Below are 17,658 nucleotides of genomic sequence, written 5' to 3'. Positions count from 1 at the left end.
CTTCACCTGCTTTAGGTCTTCCGGCACCCTCTGCAATTGTACTGACTTCTTGCCTAGTATTTCTGCATTCTTTTCATAGAGTCCACTTTATTTAGAAGGAAACTTTGGTTCATAGTTTCTTTTGCGAATGGCGAATATTCATTTTTTTATTTACACAGATCAAGCGCATTTTCTTGTACTTGTTTCCTTCGGTACTGTCATATAAAACATTTCTACTTTCTACTTATTCGCTGCATCTGAAATCGAAGAACTGCTTTGTCACGTACGAAAATCTGCTTTGATCGGTTCCCTTTGTCTTATCTTCGCCCCGCCACGGTGGTCTAGTGGTTATGGCGCTCGACTGCGAATCCGAAGGTCGCGGGATCGAATCCAGACCACGGCGGCTGCATTTTCGATGGAGGCGAAAATGTTTGATGCCCGTGTACTTAGATTTAGGTGCATGGTAAAGAACCCGAGGGGGTCGAGATTTCCGGAGCCCTCCACTACGGCGTCCCTGATAATCATATCGTGGTTTTGGGACATTAAACCCCAGATTTTATTATCGGTTTTATCTTTTTTACTCTTCTGCTTCGTGATGCCGAGAGTACAAGATAATAGGAGTAGTTATTTTATTCTGCTGCCGAAGAATATTTTTCTGAATTAACAACGACAGATGTGCACTCCTACCTACTTACCTACTCATTATTTTTTTGAGTACTTACCACAACTACTTTTATCATAAGAAGACAAAACGCTTTGTATAACTCGGTAACAAATAACCATCTGCAGGTGAACCAGTCAGATCGATAAAAAGTCGTAATACAAAGAGACAAGATCGAGAAGCGTCAAAACGTGGCATGCTAGTGAAGCCATACAAGGAAGAAACAATTGCAACAAAGCAGGAGGAGGAGGATTTTGCAGGTTGCCAGTGGAGGACCCGGTTTCCTCCTCAGGTTATGTTGAAAACGTTGAAAACGCGCGCCACGCAACAATGCACATGCCGTTGACAACAAAAGAAAAGTGTAAAATGTGCTAACTAAAGTCCAAGAGGTAGGCTGCTATTCACAAAGTAGCAGTCAAGTATCTAAAGCACAAGCAAAGGCACAGGGTTTGGCGAATAAGAAATGATCCAACGGATTTGTCGAAGAGTCGAATGGGGCTCCGATGATCCCTTGTTGGGAGCGCTCCTCCGCGCTCACCGAGCTGAGAGTTATCTGCTCCAGAATGATACGAAAGGACAAATGCACTTATCCACGGAAAGGGTGCCTCGCTTCCTCAACTGCTTTCTGCGCGGTACATTCGCCGATATCGCAAGCAGCCATTTCTGCTATACCCCTCATCGTTTGCCCTCGCTTTTCCAGTTGCCCTTCTCGCTCGGTCTATTATTTACGCGTATGGCTGACCTGAACGGTCCGCACGCACCGACGCCCTGCCAATGTGCCTGGAAGCGTATGCTCCTCTGAACGCGTAGCCTGTTTTCTTCGTATTTTATAAACTGCCTGAAAATCAAAGCCCGGTGAGTTGTGAAGCTACACTCCTAACGCTGCAATGCTCGCACCTCAAAGTGAGTGATACTGTTCGTGATAAGCTTCAAGCCTTTTTTTACCCGAGACATTTCTGATATTCTTTTTGTTTTTTTGAGCAATGTTCTTTGATACTATAGGCTTTCTTTCTGTCACAGGAAGGCTCTCTACAACGGGTACTCGTTTCAGAGAGGCTTCTTAGAGAAAGAATTCTTGAATGGCATTGCTTTCCACAAGTTCGTACATGTAGATTGCTTTGTAGACATCGTCGCATCTATATTCTTTTGAGGTCGTTTAGACTCATGTGCATGACGAAAGTGAGTGTGAACGCTTACTTTTCTATCTAACAGCGGCGAGATAGGTAGTAGTAGTGATTGGCTCATTCTGGAAGGCCGCAAATGTGGTTTCGAATAGGTCATTTTTACATAACATCCGAAGATTGTAGAACACCCTTTTGTACGCACCGCGTTTTAAAAACCCACTGTAAAAAAATTTCACCATGCGAGTTCTGTAAACTCCCTAGACCCTCATTATTTTGTATTTGTGCTATTTCCAATTTCCGAATAGAGCACTTTATCAAAAGAAAAAATATGACCCATATTATTTCACGATTTTTAGTGCTGAATATTTCTTCATTGAAAAGGTAGCAACCACAGTACATTCGCATAACTTCGATCATACTTCGCATACCGAAGGCTAAATGAGGTTAGGTTTCTGGTTGGTATAACGAGAGATTATTTGCCAACGCCGTCTCGTAAAGATTTTCGCCTGCGGATTTCCCGGCGGGCATGCCGGAAACGCACGAAAGCATCTCTCAAACAGCCGTGTCTGATGCCTGCGCTGGTTGGATGTCTCGCCACCGACAACGCCATTTGAGCTGCCCTAGAACAGCCGCTGTACTGCTCAGACTGCGGATTTACATAATGCGATCTATGTGAGGTAGTCGGCTACGAGGACCATTATACGCCGACAAGTACGACGAAGACGTCCTCATCGCCACGCATAAATTTCACCCTCGCATGCTCTCCTACATGCTTTTGCTTTCTTTTATTATTACCATATTTCTTTCGTATTCGAGTTGTTCATACTTAGGTGCACGTCATTGCGTGCGTTGGCAGACATATTCAATCGGCCTTCGTGAAAGGCGGCACCGGAGGTGCTGTCGTGCGGCCATGCCCACTTCCAGTGCTCTGCTGTAGGACTGGACAGGGCCGGCGTTACCGACTCACGCTACTGTTTTGTGTAACTGAAGTTAGGTGGCTACATTACGCAACGAACTATCTTTATAAATCAACGAAACATTTATTGATTCATCGAAAATACTTATATTATGCAGGAAAAATAATATTAGTGCTATTTTTTGTCCCTTATTGAGAAAGTTTAGAACTTTCCAGCAAATATTTTTAGGTAATTCATTAATCGCCTCGTCAACGTACTTCAAGGATCGATACGGTGTAGTAAAGGAAAACAAATATTACTTCCCGAAATTGAAGCAATACTCAATAAATTTCGCGTCAGTTAAATTTTTACGTCTCTAATTTTTATAAAAAGTACCAAACGGCACTGTAAGTCTTAGCCACACTCAGGAAATTGTTATCCGTTTTCCAGCTTCGGGTGGTTCGCACAATTCGCAAGTGTCGCTACTTTCCAGGAGTAGGTAACACTATATATAGAAGTATAAGGCCAGAAATTGTTGCTGTTTTTTTTTCTTCATCTTGGCGTGATGAACTGCGAGATGCGAGCCCTAAAGATTGAAGATGTGAAAGCTTTTAAACGAACATAGCTGGTAGGCGGCTGCTAAAAACATTCCTTGTATTTCTTTCATGCCTTATATATTGAATACAGAAAGAACGTCAATAAAATGAAGAGCGTTCTGAAATGAAACAAATCAAAAACTGATGATGTAGTCTGTTACCCAAATACCACTGTTATGAATTGAAAGGAAGTATTTCGATTACATTTACAATATAGCTTCCTTTATTACACGTTTAGCGCTACGCTTAGTATTCTGCATTTCAACGTTGGCCTCAGGTACCGTGCATAGGTATATTTTATAAAATAAATCTCACGGGGGCAGAACTGGATCCAGTAATTTTTTTTAGCACTTGGGACATGCTCGAGAACTGGCGCTGAGTCTTATTAAAATGAAAAGCCCGCTTTTACCAGTCATTTAAGTTCTTTGCAGTGCCTTACATTCAGCATTGGCTAAACAAAGAACCAAGAAAGAAAGAGCAGAAAAACAATGAATGAATGAATAATTGCCAGAAGAGAAGTGGCTCGGAGGGCTGTCTCCGCATGAAATAGAAATGGACGAGGAGCAGAGGACACACGGCGTCAAATGGGTGGTGCTTTGAAATGCTTGCGTGCGCTATTATATAGCCTAAACAGGCGCTTTCGCTGTTTCGGAGGCGCATGCAGTGAAAGCGAAATCGGAAAGCCCACGTGTAGTTCTTGTTCTTACATGCCTTGGTGTAGGCTTGTGTTCACTAATATCTATGCTTTAGAGCAGTGGTCTCAAGCTAACCTCAGCTAGCGGGCTGGAGCCGCGCAATTTAGTCCCACAAGAGAGAGAGAGAAAGAGGTAAGATTCTTTAATGAAAGGCCCGGAGAGGTTAGCCTGGTTTGTCGCCTGGCTTGCTACTCCAGGTGTCGGGTGATTATGGTATATACAATGATCACATATACACCATATACACACAAATAGTACATACAGTCACAAAAACACATATATACATAAGAAGAGTTCTTCACAGGCTTTGGTTTAGCTGAGTGTTCCTCAAAAACGCCAACAACGCTTTTGTGCTGCGTATCGCACAACTGCTCTCTTGCCACGGGGGCCGGCACAGTGAAGATGGGGGAAGCAGGTGGGGGGGGGGGGGGGGGGGGTAAACAATATGTTACCTAACATTACCATTTGAAAGTTGAAAAAACGCCTTTCTCATATCCCATATATGCGAGATTTGTGAGAGGGATTTGACGTTTTGGCGTCAGATTTAGAAAAACTTATCAATACTGATTTTCACAATGACGAAAATTGGGACGCCGATTCTGAAATATAGCGTTTTCGTCCCACGGTGATATTTCAACTATTAGTGACCACATGGGGTGCCTCACAGAAAAAAAAAATACTTGAGACCAGTCCCGTGTCTATACGTTACCCCCCCCCCCCCCCCCCCCCCCCCCCAAAAGCGCTATTAATTGCAATAGGCGACAAAATAATGCGAGTACACAATTTAGCGCAGTCACAAAACTTTATTACGTCTGAAGTTGGGGCCCGCTTGCGGAAGGTCCGCGGGCCGCGTGTTTGAGACCCCTGGTTTTCAGGGTTTGTTTTGCCTATAGGTGATGTGTAGGGCAACAAATTTAGAGAAAGGTGAATAAACAAGAAAATAGTCCCGCCAATACCACAAGTAACTATACTTAACTACTACCTCGCACACCTGCAATAGTACACTCGAACCAAAAGATACCTGATGAATGTATCCTTCTTGCAGCTGAATGCGTGACAGGATTTGCCTTGAGACTTTTACTAGGCTTATTCTGCGCTGCGCTGCGATCATTTCCTTTTTTTCACTCCCCTCTCTCTCTCTCTCTGTCTCTCCCATCTTTCCACTCCCCTTCCCTTTCCCCCGGCGTATAGGGTAGCCAACCAGACTACTGTCTGGTAAACCTCCCTGCCTTCTGCCTTTCGTATTCCCTTCCTTCCCTTTATACGAATCCTTTAGCTTTCATTTTTCTCATTCGTGTCTGAATTAATAGGGTTGTTGTTCGTATATAGAAGTAGGCGGTAGTAGGAGGCTGTGACAAACTGTTGCATTGAGGCAGTTGAAAGATTCAGTCATTTGACCTTTGATTTACGCGAACTTCTGAGTTTTCCTATCGTAATAAATATATCCTCTCTTTCTCTCTTTCTCTCTCTGCAGCTGTTTCACATACATATTCGAGTCGTTACCCTATTTTTCGTGCAGTAATTATCATTCAGCTTGATGAGATATGCTAGAGATTCTGCACAGAGAAATTCGAAATCAATAAATGACTTGTAACGGAGAGAACAGAGTGAGTTGGAGGGCTTGTTTGTCGCTTATCTCTTGTCGGTAATTACCCGCTGAGTCATTATCGTCGTCAACGCAGAGTAAAAATGTGTGCCCAAAGAATTGTTCCCGTCTACGTTTTCCCGAGTGCTTTTTTTTCGGCGCTTCCTACCACCCTAACCAGGTAATTATACGTGCTATCCCGAACGCGCTCAGAAAGAAGCCGATAATTACAACTTTCGTGCGATGTCGGGAACGTCCATTTCTTTTGGGGGGCAGGGAAAAAAAATCGACAATATCGATCTTGCAGTAAAACAAAATGTGGCATACAGGCAAATGATGGAGGGAACGTGACCGTGCATTTTTGTTTTATTGTTTGTTTTCGAGCGATGTGATTGTAGCTCACTCGCAAAAATAAGCGATGTCCCACGTCACAGGACTGAATCTTTATCGCGGGCAAGCCGATTTCACTTTCGGCTGGATCCCCAGGGGCGTCTTGCAAAGCTGACAAGTTCTTTAATTACAGTGATTTCCGGGATGTCTTGGTTCAGCCCTTGTCACACAACGGACGGTATTGACGAAAATGAGTTACCCACAAAAATCTTGCATGCGGACTGGCAGCGCAGTTACAGCTCGCGATATTTCTCTGAAAAAAAAAAAAAGTGCCTCTGAGGAATCGCTCTCAGGAGTCCACGGGTAGTGTACAGGCTTTGCGTCACTTTCTCATTTCTTAGCGTTTTTTTTTTTGCTTTGTGTGGTTGAGAGTGGTCAGTATGAACAAATCGCTGGTACGAAGCTACAGAGAAAATACATTTGTAGATTGAGAAACGTAACGAATAAGCTCGAACTTTGAAAAATTCCCATGGCTGCCCAAAATTGTAGGCGTCTGAGTGTCTCGTTTGTTAGGCACTAGTGTTTTTAATTTTGTCCTTGTGGGCAGCGTTGCCAGGGAAGAAATATAGGCGTAAGATAAAGTCCATGGCGGGATTGTAACGGATGAAGATAACTGACACTGAAGAGGGCCGAATTGTACTCGTATTCTCTACATACGAAGGTTTAGTATGTTGATGATGATGAATTCTGGAAACGCCATTTGTTGCGCGTAGGAAGCTCTCAAGCACCTCAACCAAGAAAGGAGAGAAAAAGAGAAAAAGATGAGGATAACCACAGAACAGAATTTAAAAAGGCGAGAAAGAGAGAGGGGGTAAGAATAGATGAATAAAACACACGTGCATACAAACTGTGTGGTTCGCAGATGCCGGCCATTGCCCCGCCACGGTGGTCTAGTGGTTATGGCGCTCGGCTGCTGACCCGGAGGTCGCGGGATCGAATCCCGGCCGCGGCGGCTGCATTTTCGGTGGAGGCGAAAATGTTTGAGGCCCGTGTACTTAGATTTAGGTGCACGTTAAAGAACCCCAGGTGGTCGAAATTTCCGCAGCCCTCCACTACGGCGTCTCTCATAATCATATGGTGGTTTTGGGACGTTAAACCCCAGATATTATTATTAGATGCCGGCCATTGTGGTTGTAGTCAGACTGCACCATCGGCATGGTCTGCGCGTCAAGCGCCACCATAGCAAATGTGTGACATGCTTAGGACACGTGTAAACACTCCTGGTGATTCTTTTTTACCGTCTTCCACTGCGTCCTTGCCAGAAATACTTCTCAATACAGGACTGTGTTGTCGGTGCGACTAACACGTGAGAAGGCTTAGCGTCCACCTGGTGAATCTATACGCTTGTATTGCCTCGCTCTTTCATGACGCGCCCCACTACATCAGCATGTGTGTGTGTGTGTTGCGGCTGCTGCTAAAAATGTGCAGCGCCATTATGCAAATTCTCGAAGCGCTGGTTCCATTTAAGGGTTCCTCAATCGAAGCAGCTCAGATACGTGTAGCCCACTTCGACAGATAAAGGCGAGCGCGTGCTGAGATGGTCGGTGTTGCCCCGAATTACGCAAATCATCGCATCATTTCGCGCAGCTCCGCACTTTTGTCGACAAGTGGCGGTAAAACAATGAGCCCGGCGTGGCGGCATCATTCTCGCTCTCTGAAGAGAAGTGTCTGAGACACCATGTAGAGAATAGAGAGGCCTGGTGGCGTAATCCTATTTAACGCTCAAAAAGCGTCATGCGCTAGAGTGCGTGCCCGCAGCAACACATGTACACCAAGAATAGAAAGAGCATAAAACGAAGTCCGCGCTAGAGATGTACAATGCCACGCTTTTACTTTTAATCCCTTTCCATCGTTCATGTCTGCGCTTTTTGAATTTAACATTGACGCGCTTGTGGGTGAGCTATAATTGCAATTTTCTTCCATCTCTTTTAGCGCAATGAATTGAACCTCTTTCATTTTTAACAGCAAATTTGTTCAAGGAAGGAGGAGGAAGGAAATGAATGAAAGGCAGGGAGGTTAACCAGACGCGCGTCCGGTTTGCTACCCTACACTGGGGGAAAGGGATGAAGGGATTAAAAGAAAGAAAGAAGACAGAAGAAGGCACTATCAGGGTACCTATGCGCCTGTCCATTGAATGCCTACGAGCACTCTTTTCGCATAGGAATGGCAGACACCTCCAGATGCGACTCGTGCAATAGCGACGAAACGATAGAGCATCTACTGTGTTTCTGTGAACGCTTTGTGAATGAACGCAACGTTCTGCACAATGCGCTGAACAAGCTAGACGATAGATCGTTGTCCGAAGAGAAGATCCTCGGATTGTGGCCTTACGCATCACAGGCCAACAAAGCGACGCGAGCATTGCTACAATTTTTAAGATCGACTGGTTTAAGCGAATTTGTTTAAGTTTGAGGTTTGACCGGCTTCCTCCGCAAAAGCCATTTTGTCGGGTATGCGCCACTGAAAGCGCGTATGGGTCAAGCAGCTCCTAGCATAGCATAGCCATGCATTATATGGTACTGCAAGGGGGTCGGAAAGGGAAGTGAAGGGGAGGAGGAGTGGTGTGAGGGAGAGGAGAAGGGAAGCGAGGAGGTTAGAGGTTAAAGCATTGGCGTAGCCTTGTATAGCGTACATTAACAAGGGGATGAGAAAGGGTAGTGATGCTGATGAGGAGAGAAAGGAGTACAGAAATGAGGAGGTGAGAGGGTATAGCATAGTACAACCGTGTACAGTACAACATAGCAAGAAGCGGGCAAAGAGAAGTGATGTGAGTGTTAGGAAGAGAGAAAGGAGGAGAGAGGGCAATATTGAAAGAGATAAAAGAAAGAAAGAAAGAAAGAAAGAAAGAAAGAAAGAAAGAAAGAAAGAAAGAAAGAAAGAAAGAGATAAAAGAAAGAAAGAAAGATGAAAGAGACAGGAAAGAAGAAGATGTAGAAAGAGATATAGAAATAAAGATGAAAGAAAGAAGAAAAAAGTTGAAGAAAGAATTCAATTTGCATTCGCCAGGTGGTGGCGCTGGCCCACTCCGCTATTTACTCCGATTGCACAGGCATGGAACAGGCTTTAATCTTTTCTCTTGTTTTGTTTGTTGTCTGACGAGATTTGCTTCTGTCGGCTTCTTGATTCTATAAGGCGATTCACGAAGGCAGAAAGCAGTAAATAAACGGAGTACATTAAGCACGCTGGTATATATATATATATATATATATATATATATATATATATATATATATATATATATATATATATATATATATATATATATATATATATATTGCCACGCGCGCTTATTTTGCTATTTGTATGTACCTGTTCCATTACACATTACATGTACACCCATTACCTTGCGCCGACCGCGCCCGAGTGGCTAGGACGGCCAACGCTCTGTTCTCCGCTATCAGTGTACAGCGTGTATTGCTTGTAGTTTGACTTCTGGTTTCCCGAGCGCAAGTTTGCCAAATATAATTTTTATTGAGATAATGTGAAAGGAAATGTTGGCGCACAAACAAGGAGCCGGTTACTCCTTAGCCCTTGAGGGCAGATCGAGCACACAGCATACAAATAACATATAAACTGCAGTACATGTATACAATAACCACACGAGCACACACAAACACACTCACACACACATATCAAACAACACCATTGTAACGCAAAAAAAATGTCCGAAAGGCAAATAATAATGTCTCTGATAATGCTTCTGATCAGCATCGAATCCAATCGGCACATTGGGGCAACATGGCAATCAACACGTCTGGTCATTATGGGGATGAGTCCGCACATGTGAGCGACATCACAGCCGACACATGATAGACTTCAACACGCACATATAATTTGTATCATATAATGATTCATATAATAGGTAGGGCATACATATAATAATTTACTTAATGTAATATGTACACAAATTTCTTAATAATTGCCAATAGAGTTTCATCTTGAACACGCCGACTGCTGCCTTTGTCAACGTCACGGCCGCGTGGCAATACATAAATGGCATATAAATCAAAGAAAAAGTTTGAATGTGAGAAGAAAATAACAATCACCCACGTTCCACCATGACCCGGTAATTTTATTTATTTGTAATTATTTGAATTAGGCATAACTTATTTCGTCTTTCGCGGATAACGTACGACCAGGGCTGGGCAAAGATACATTGAAATTGTATCGCGAAACGATACAAGATACTCAGGCAAGAAGTATTGGAGATACAGATACAAGATACTGCCGCAATAATTGTATCCGATACGATACTTGCCAATTGTATCTTAAGCTACTTCGATACATTCTGAAATTTATTATTATAGATCCATATAATGTAGCAGCAAATGCGTATGCACAAAAAATGTCTGCTTGGAAATTTCTTAACTGTGACCTATTTTGTTTGACTTGAATGAAGTATCTCTTAGTATCTCAAAAGTTTTGCCCTTCTTGCCCCTTCTTGCTCAAAGTACATTAGTTGCCTTCCAAAATAACTTATTGGGGCTTCTTTAAGCTTCTTCACAGGACAACTCTTTATACACTTCGCTGACAGCGGGTCTAGCTTGTCATTTCTTCAATTGATGGGAGTCGCTGCTTAGCTTGTCGACCAGCTAGCGGGTTGCCATATAATCACAATAACGTCAATAGGAAGCCTTCGCGCGACGGCGCAAATACCGGCGTAGAATTTGCCTTGTCCGCAAAAGATATAATAATATCTGGGGTTTAACGTCCCAAAACCACGATTTGATTATGAGAGACGCCGTAGTGGAGGGCTCCGGAAATTTCGACCACCTGGGGTTCTTTAACGTGCACATAAATCTAAATACACGGACCTCAAACATTTTCGCCTCCATCGAAAATGCAGCCGCCGCGTCCGTAAAGAAGGTTTGCACAATACCGTATATTCGAACAGGCGTACAGCAGCAACAACGCTGGTAGCGGCTTGTTTTTTTTTTTTTTTTTTTTTTTGGAGGGGGTAGGAGGTGGGAACGCATGGTGTATACGGGGTTTGAGACCGTTCGCTAGCGGCCCGGCCGCAGCGCATGGCCGTCTCCGTCGCATTTGTTTTTATTTTCTAAAAGAGTAGGTTCGTGAGCTACAGAGACATGACTGGTATCAAGTATTTCTTTCGTGAGGAACATGTGGTCACCATGTGCTGAAACATAACCGTGGAACAAAAACTCTATGTTTCAATCCGCGTAGATTTACCTCGTTGTGTACATCGCTATCGATGTTTCTCGAATCCTGACTCCAAATCCCCTTCAGAAATGACCTATATATGAGATATGGGAAAAACTTCCTTTCAAATGGCAACGTCATTTTGTTCAAGCTCTCTCTGACCCCACCATCTTCACTGTCCCGGCCTTTGGAGCTAAAGTTCGCGACTACGGCCCGCCGGCTATAAGCTGAGTTTGAGACCCCTTGTGTATATGTAGATGACGTAAAACTGCAATGAATTTCCACGTCCTACTTAGCTGCTGGCGTAAGGGATTCTTTGTTGATATACTCACTAACGTAATCTTTTAGCAATTTTTCTTCAACTAGAGAACATGTGCAACACAAATGTCTCAGACGTATTGTACAGTTGCACAAAGCGTCGCAGGACACCGCCGCTATTCGCGCTATCCGCTTATAGCTCCCATTACGTGGCGATTAGTAATGCGAAAAATATTTAAGAAGGCCTAAAACAGGAAAACAAATATAAGTAAAATAGAGAGGTTGTTTTGTATCAAACATTCACATTGAATGAGTACAGAAACACAATACACACGGCGTCCAATAGCTATGAGCATCAAGTATCGTAGGTTTACCTGTTGAGACAATAGAAAATTCGGTGCATATGGAAAATTGCCTGAAACGGCTCGTTGGGACGCTCATGAGTAAAACGGAGCATTCGGTATAACAGCGTTTCTCAAATCCCCCTCCTAACATCTTTACGATGGCTTCTAATGATTTCCATTATTATAATACAAACTCAATTTCGCCATTTTCTTAAGCGGTAAGCAGAATATTTTGTGTTGTGTACTCAAAGCACGCCCACATAATAATATATTTGTGTTTAAAATCGCCTTGGCAACGTGTAAATATGTAAACAGTAGTAGAAATAAAGCAGTTAGAAGACTAAAGCAGAAATCCTATTTTGGGAGCGCGTTACGAAAGACATACTGCGGTGACCAGACCGGGAAAACAGTGCAGAGACCTAGGTAATGTATGTGATGCAAAATGACAGCTAAGAAAGCACTTGTGCTAATGATGAAATTATGACTTCATAAATTCTTTGAATAAATATAGATGGAAGTGAGAAATACGGTATGCCAAGATATTTTCTGTTAGGTAAACGCTTGCTCTATTAGGTCTAGCATCAGTACCAGTGGTGCTAAAGTTGTTGGAATCTTATTTGCATATAAGTTAACTAATTCCATGCGAGTCAAACTTACACCCACGAGATCCTTCAAATCGCTGATATGTAAAATCCACGCGACGCAAAGCAACCCCATTCTTGCACGCATCACGTTTTGTTACGGAGCAAGACGCAAGCGAATCTTCAATAACGACACTGTAACATCATCATGCTGTCTGCCGCCTCTGCCCTTCAAGCCCAATGAGGCTTTGGCAGGCCAATTTTGTATCACATTGTTACTGTGCCAAATGTTAATAAATTATATTATTATTATTATTATTATTATTATTATTATTATTATTATTATTATTATTATTATTATTATTATTATTATTATTATTATTATTATTATTATTATCATCATTACCATTATTATTATTATTATTATTATTATTATTATTATTATTATTATTATTATTATTATTATTATTATTAATATTATTATTATTATTATCAAAATTTGCGCGATAGACGCCGCACGATGTGGAGAACGCGGCACACGACAGTGGCTAAGAGCAAGTGTCGCGGCATTGGCGCAACTAAAAGGAAAAGAAATCGAGAAAACAAAGGGTACGTGGGCAGGGAGTAGACGTCCGCGCGCTTGTCTTCTGATCTTCTACCCTCACTGGATGACTCTGGCGTAAAAATAAAACAACGATACTGCCCTTAGATGGCTTAGTGGCACCAGTACCAGCTTGAGAAGCGGAGCTTGGCCAACGATTACTGTTTCGCACGGTTGTGTTGCGATAGAAGTATCTTGTATCTTAAGATACACGATACATTATCGAATGTATCGGAAATACAGATACAGATACTCGTATTTCGAGACGTATCGCGATACAGATACAAGATACCCATAGAGTATCGAAGATAGTATCTAAGATACATGTATCTTCGATACTGCCCAGCACTGCGTACGACACTTATGCAACAACGTTGGTCGCATCGATAATTCGTTTGTAATAAATGACACTCTTGGGAGACTGCATCGCAGTTGACCTTTAACTATCGTGGCATACTTAAACTCTAAGCTTGTTGGGGCCGTCATGCTCTGTAACTTAATTCTAGAACTTATAAGGATGGATGCGTAATGACCTTTCGAAGCCGTGTCTTCGTGCCCTCTTTCAAGGGCGTAGTCAAGGGAGGCGTATAAGTCAGCTGTCTGAGGGAAAAAACAGGGAATCTTCTCGCCTCTGGCATTAATTATTTTTGCTCCTTCTCCGATGGGCTAAAGGTCCCGCGAAAGAAAGATTCCATGTCCAGGAGAATTTAAAAAAAAAAAGATGAAGAAGCAGAGCCATGCTCTTTCTGAATATTGAGTCACCAAAATGACATCCAGTGTGTAGCGTAAAAAAAAAAAAAGTGCTGCCTTAGGCAAGTGAACTCGGGAATAATCGACCAGAGGTAAATCAATTTCAGTCCTATTCCATATCCACAGAAACGAGCCATAGTCATGGAAACGGATAGCTGGCAGCGCAACGTCAATGCCTCCCTTGAGCGTCATCTGAAGGTGCTTACTCCAATGAACCCGTTTGTGCTCAAACATTCGGGCACTCTTGTGCAAGCTTTGAAGCTTGGGTAATTAGTTGAGTAGTTGAGTCCAGTCACAACACACCTGCGCTGTCCTCGCTCACAATCACTCCCGATCGCTCTAGCGCACTTTGACCACAGACCAATGTCGGTAGCAATCATTCTGGAATGGCGTCATGAAAAGTCATCGTCGATGAATTCGACGAGGACGTTGTTCAAATTTTTTGTTAAATACAACAGACTGGCACTTGCGGCTGTAGAATCACAGTCATATCGCAAACCACACAAGACTGACTGACTGTAACGTTTTGTGTTTGTTTGTTCTCTCCCTCTCTTTTTTCAGCTCTAACTTTCAAACTACTCGATTCCTTTCCCCAACGAAGATTAGCATACCGTTAATTCAGGACTGGTGAATGTCCCTGCCTGTCCCCTCTCTCCTGTTTTCTTCTTTCCTTGAGTCCAATCTTGAAAACATTCATAGATTGCTTTTATTGATGTATATAGTACAAATGATTTATTTTAAAACCAGTGGTATTGAGCGTGTTCTAAAACCGAGTAGAAGTGAATATATTTTTCATTTCGTTCAATATTTGCCTCACAAAGGATCTTTACTCCAGGTCTTTTTTCCTCAACACGTGATGAAAACACCCCATTCATAATTGCCGCGGGTACATTTAGGTGTTCTTTAGTAAAGTAGTCTATTGCTTGACTTGGCAGACAAATGATCAGTTTGCGTTGCCGATTAGTTTAAGCGAATGCAGGTCGCCGCTGAATCGATCGGGGTCCTAAATGTATAGCTGTACTGAATGCCGTCGCACCTCCTAATATTTATTTTTGCAACAATATTTTCACAAGAGAAGCGTTACTTAAAACACTTTACCTGTCTATAACTTCGTTTTCTTTATTTTATACCTTCTTGCGTGGTCAACGTTCTCGACAGTAAGGAACGCCCTACAACGTTGACAAATCGCACGGCTTCCTTTTTGCCGCGTAACCAGGGGAGGCGGAAGGGCTTTTTGGTCTGGCGACGATAGAGAAGGCCCGTTAGGAGTAATGTCTTTATTTTCCTCGACGACACATTTGTTTCTATTTTGGTACTCTCGGAGGAGTGCGGAAAGGGTAAGTGATGTCTCCGGCCTATAGAGCAACGCTGCGCCGAGATAGGTCGAATGCAGCCTGCAGTAACTCGCAGCACAGAATCAATTCGTGAGCGAACTGAATAACCTCCTTCAGTGTCGTGTGCGCTGTGTACTGCTTGTATGGAGGTTCTATCCGTGTAGCATGTTAGTATGAAAAGAGGAGGGACCCGTGCAACCACATTTGTCTCCGGAGTTTATGTAAGCAGCGACCCCTTTGGGAGAAAACCCCGAGGGAAATAAATGTCTTACTGAGGACACCCTTCCCTAACAGGAAAGGGCGCGGGAGTTCAGTCGCAGTTTGTGCCAAGACTGTGCAGCCGTAATGGTCCAAGCCATTTCTTGCAGTGTCCCGCACACTTGTCTAGAACGCAGATGCAATGTACCGAGAGGAGCATTAAAAGGAAAAACGGGGTGGCCCATATCTCATCAACAAGAACAAAAAAAAATATTGCTCCCACTAAAGCTATTCGCACGAGAAGATCAGGCAACTGGCATACGGGGGACATAATATCAGTGAAGAGGCCAACCTGTGATATTTATTTATTTATTTATTTATTTATTTATTTATTTATTTATTTATTTATTTATTTATTTATTTATTTATTTAATATACCTCAAAGGCCCCCCAACAGAGGGCTTTACATGAGGGTGTGGGCAAACAATGTAGGGTTAATAAAACAATGATTCTATGGCATTTCGAAAGTTATCCGTGTTGGAATGATGGATGACACTTGGGGGAAGATCGTTCCAGTCCCTGGCTGCTTGGGTGAAAAAGGAGTGATGGTGGGCTGTGGTGCAAGCAGGGGGTGGGTAGACGGCCTTGAGGTGACTTGTGCGGGCTGAAGTGCGATGGGCTGATTGAATGGGAGAGTTATAATAAAACGCATGATACATTTTGTGATACAATGATAGCCTAGAAATCTTACGGCGTAGTTCAAGGTTAGGTAGACCTGCTTTTCTTTTAAGGTTAGTAACACTGGTATGATATGAGTAATCTGAGTAGATGAACCTAACTGCGCGGTTTTGAATTACTTCGATGGACTTACATAGGTTAATTTGAGGTGGGTCCCAAATGGCGGATGCGTACTCTAGTTTTGGGCGAATGAGTGTTTTGTAGGCTAGTAATTTGACTGATGGAGGCGCAAGATGTAAGTTACGACGAAAGTAACCGAGAACTCTGTTAGCATTGTTAACTATTTTACTTACGTGAGAAGACCAGTTTAGATTCTGTGAGATGTTAACACCAAGATATTTAATGGAACTTAGGGAATAAACTATGGAGCCATTAATATTATAGTTAGCGGCAGGTAAGTTATGGCGTCTGTGAAATGAAACGAGTGCAGTTTTATTAGTATTTAGGACCATGAGCCATTTGCGACACCACTCGTCGAGTTTTAGTAGGTCATGCTGGAGAGTAATTGTATCTGAAACGTTAGTAATAGGTCGGTAGATTAGCCAACCAGCGATAAACTGACAGCACTAGGATTAATTGAAGTTTGGTTACTTCCTTAAGGTTCACTTTCCAGTGAAATGCGTGGAACTCTTGGAGCCCGCTTCAAGATTAAAAGTACTGACTAACACGAGGGTGAATTTCATGTAACCTAATAAACAACATTGTACCATGAGAAGCGGAGCAATAACATGAAAAATGCATTATAGGAAGCCGAAGCTCTGAAATGAAGTGTTAAGTCAGTAAGCCGAAAAACGAACTGAGTGAGCTTGAAGGAAGGAAACGAACGATATAGGATTCAGAGGGCGGCTGCTCCAATCACTGCTGAGCCTAGCTTTTATGGGTGGTTAATTCTCCTAATGAAGATGCGGGCATTAGTAGCTCGGCGTTAAACGAGCGGTCGTATCAGGCATTTTCAACCACTTAACGCGGGTTAGTAGAATTAGCGCTACCATAGCTTAGGCTTAATGGCATTCCGTTAAGCAGCTGCGGGAGATCAAGTGCATTGGAGCTTTCGCTGAAGTAACGTGTAACGTCCTTCCTGTTCGACACTGCAGATCAGGAATGAGGAGATAACGCACACTAATGAGGATCTACAGCTTTAGCACTTATCTACCGATTTAGAACTACCGGATTCGTACCTTTGTGAGTCCAAGGGACAGATGTCTAACAAGTCTAGATAAAAGCGCTCAGTGTAACAATTGTAGACTATGCGTTTCTTTCGCCTGCAGTGCCGTCTGACGGCACTCCTGTATTGAGTGCTTTGGGCATCGCCAGGAAGTTCTATCGCAATTTGAAGGATAGCAGTATGAATTGGTGACGCGCGCACCGTGATTTGGGGGCACATTACTGTTCAAGAATTAAATTCTACTGATAGTGAAGGCGCGGAACTAATGACGGTGGGGCTCATGTCTGTCTGTTTTCTTTGTCAATTTTCTTTTTAATGCTGGAGGTGACGGTGCTATTGTATATTCTCACAAAAAGTACACGCAATAAACGTCCGAAGCTGCATGCAACTCATGCGTAGAATACGCACCAGCTATTAGTCAACCAATAGGACTCCTATGAGTCCTACAACACGTAGGGTACATCAATATGCGCCCGAGAACTTGGATTGGCGATGCGCATACCGATGCAACTGTTTTCGAATGTTAAGGGGCTACTACGAGTTTCACACGGAATAGGTAGTACATATTGCGAAGAATTGAGGTAAAGGTTACGTGTTGCACTT

The 17,658-nt window shown here is 42.9% G+C and overlaps 1 non-coding gene across 1 annotated transcript; it reads left to right on the top strand.

The window, feature by feature from the left end:
* Window positions 1-6,805: 6,805 nt before the first annotated feature.
* Trnas-gcu (transfer RNA serine (anticodon GCU)) lies at window positions 6,806-6,878 on the top strand. Its single transcript has one exon. It is a non-coding gene; the product is annotated as a tRNA-Ser (tRNA).
* The last annotated feature ends 10,780 nt before the right edge of the window (window positions 6,879-17,658 follow it).

The sequence above is a fragment of the Rhipicephalus sanguineus genome, chromosome 5 (assembly GCF_013339695.2).
Source record: "Rhipicephalus sanguineus isolate Rsan-2018 chromosome 5, BIME_Rsan_1.4, whole genome shotgun sequence".
In the NCBI taxonomy this organism is placed as follows: domain Eukaryota; kingdom Metazoa; phylum Arthropoda; class Arachnida; order Ixodida; family Ixodidae; genus Rhipicephalus; species Rhipicephalus sanguineus.
Note: the sequence above shows the minus strand (reverse complement) of the source record. Positions and strands in the feature narration are given on the sequence as shown.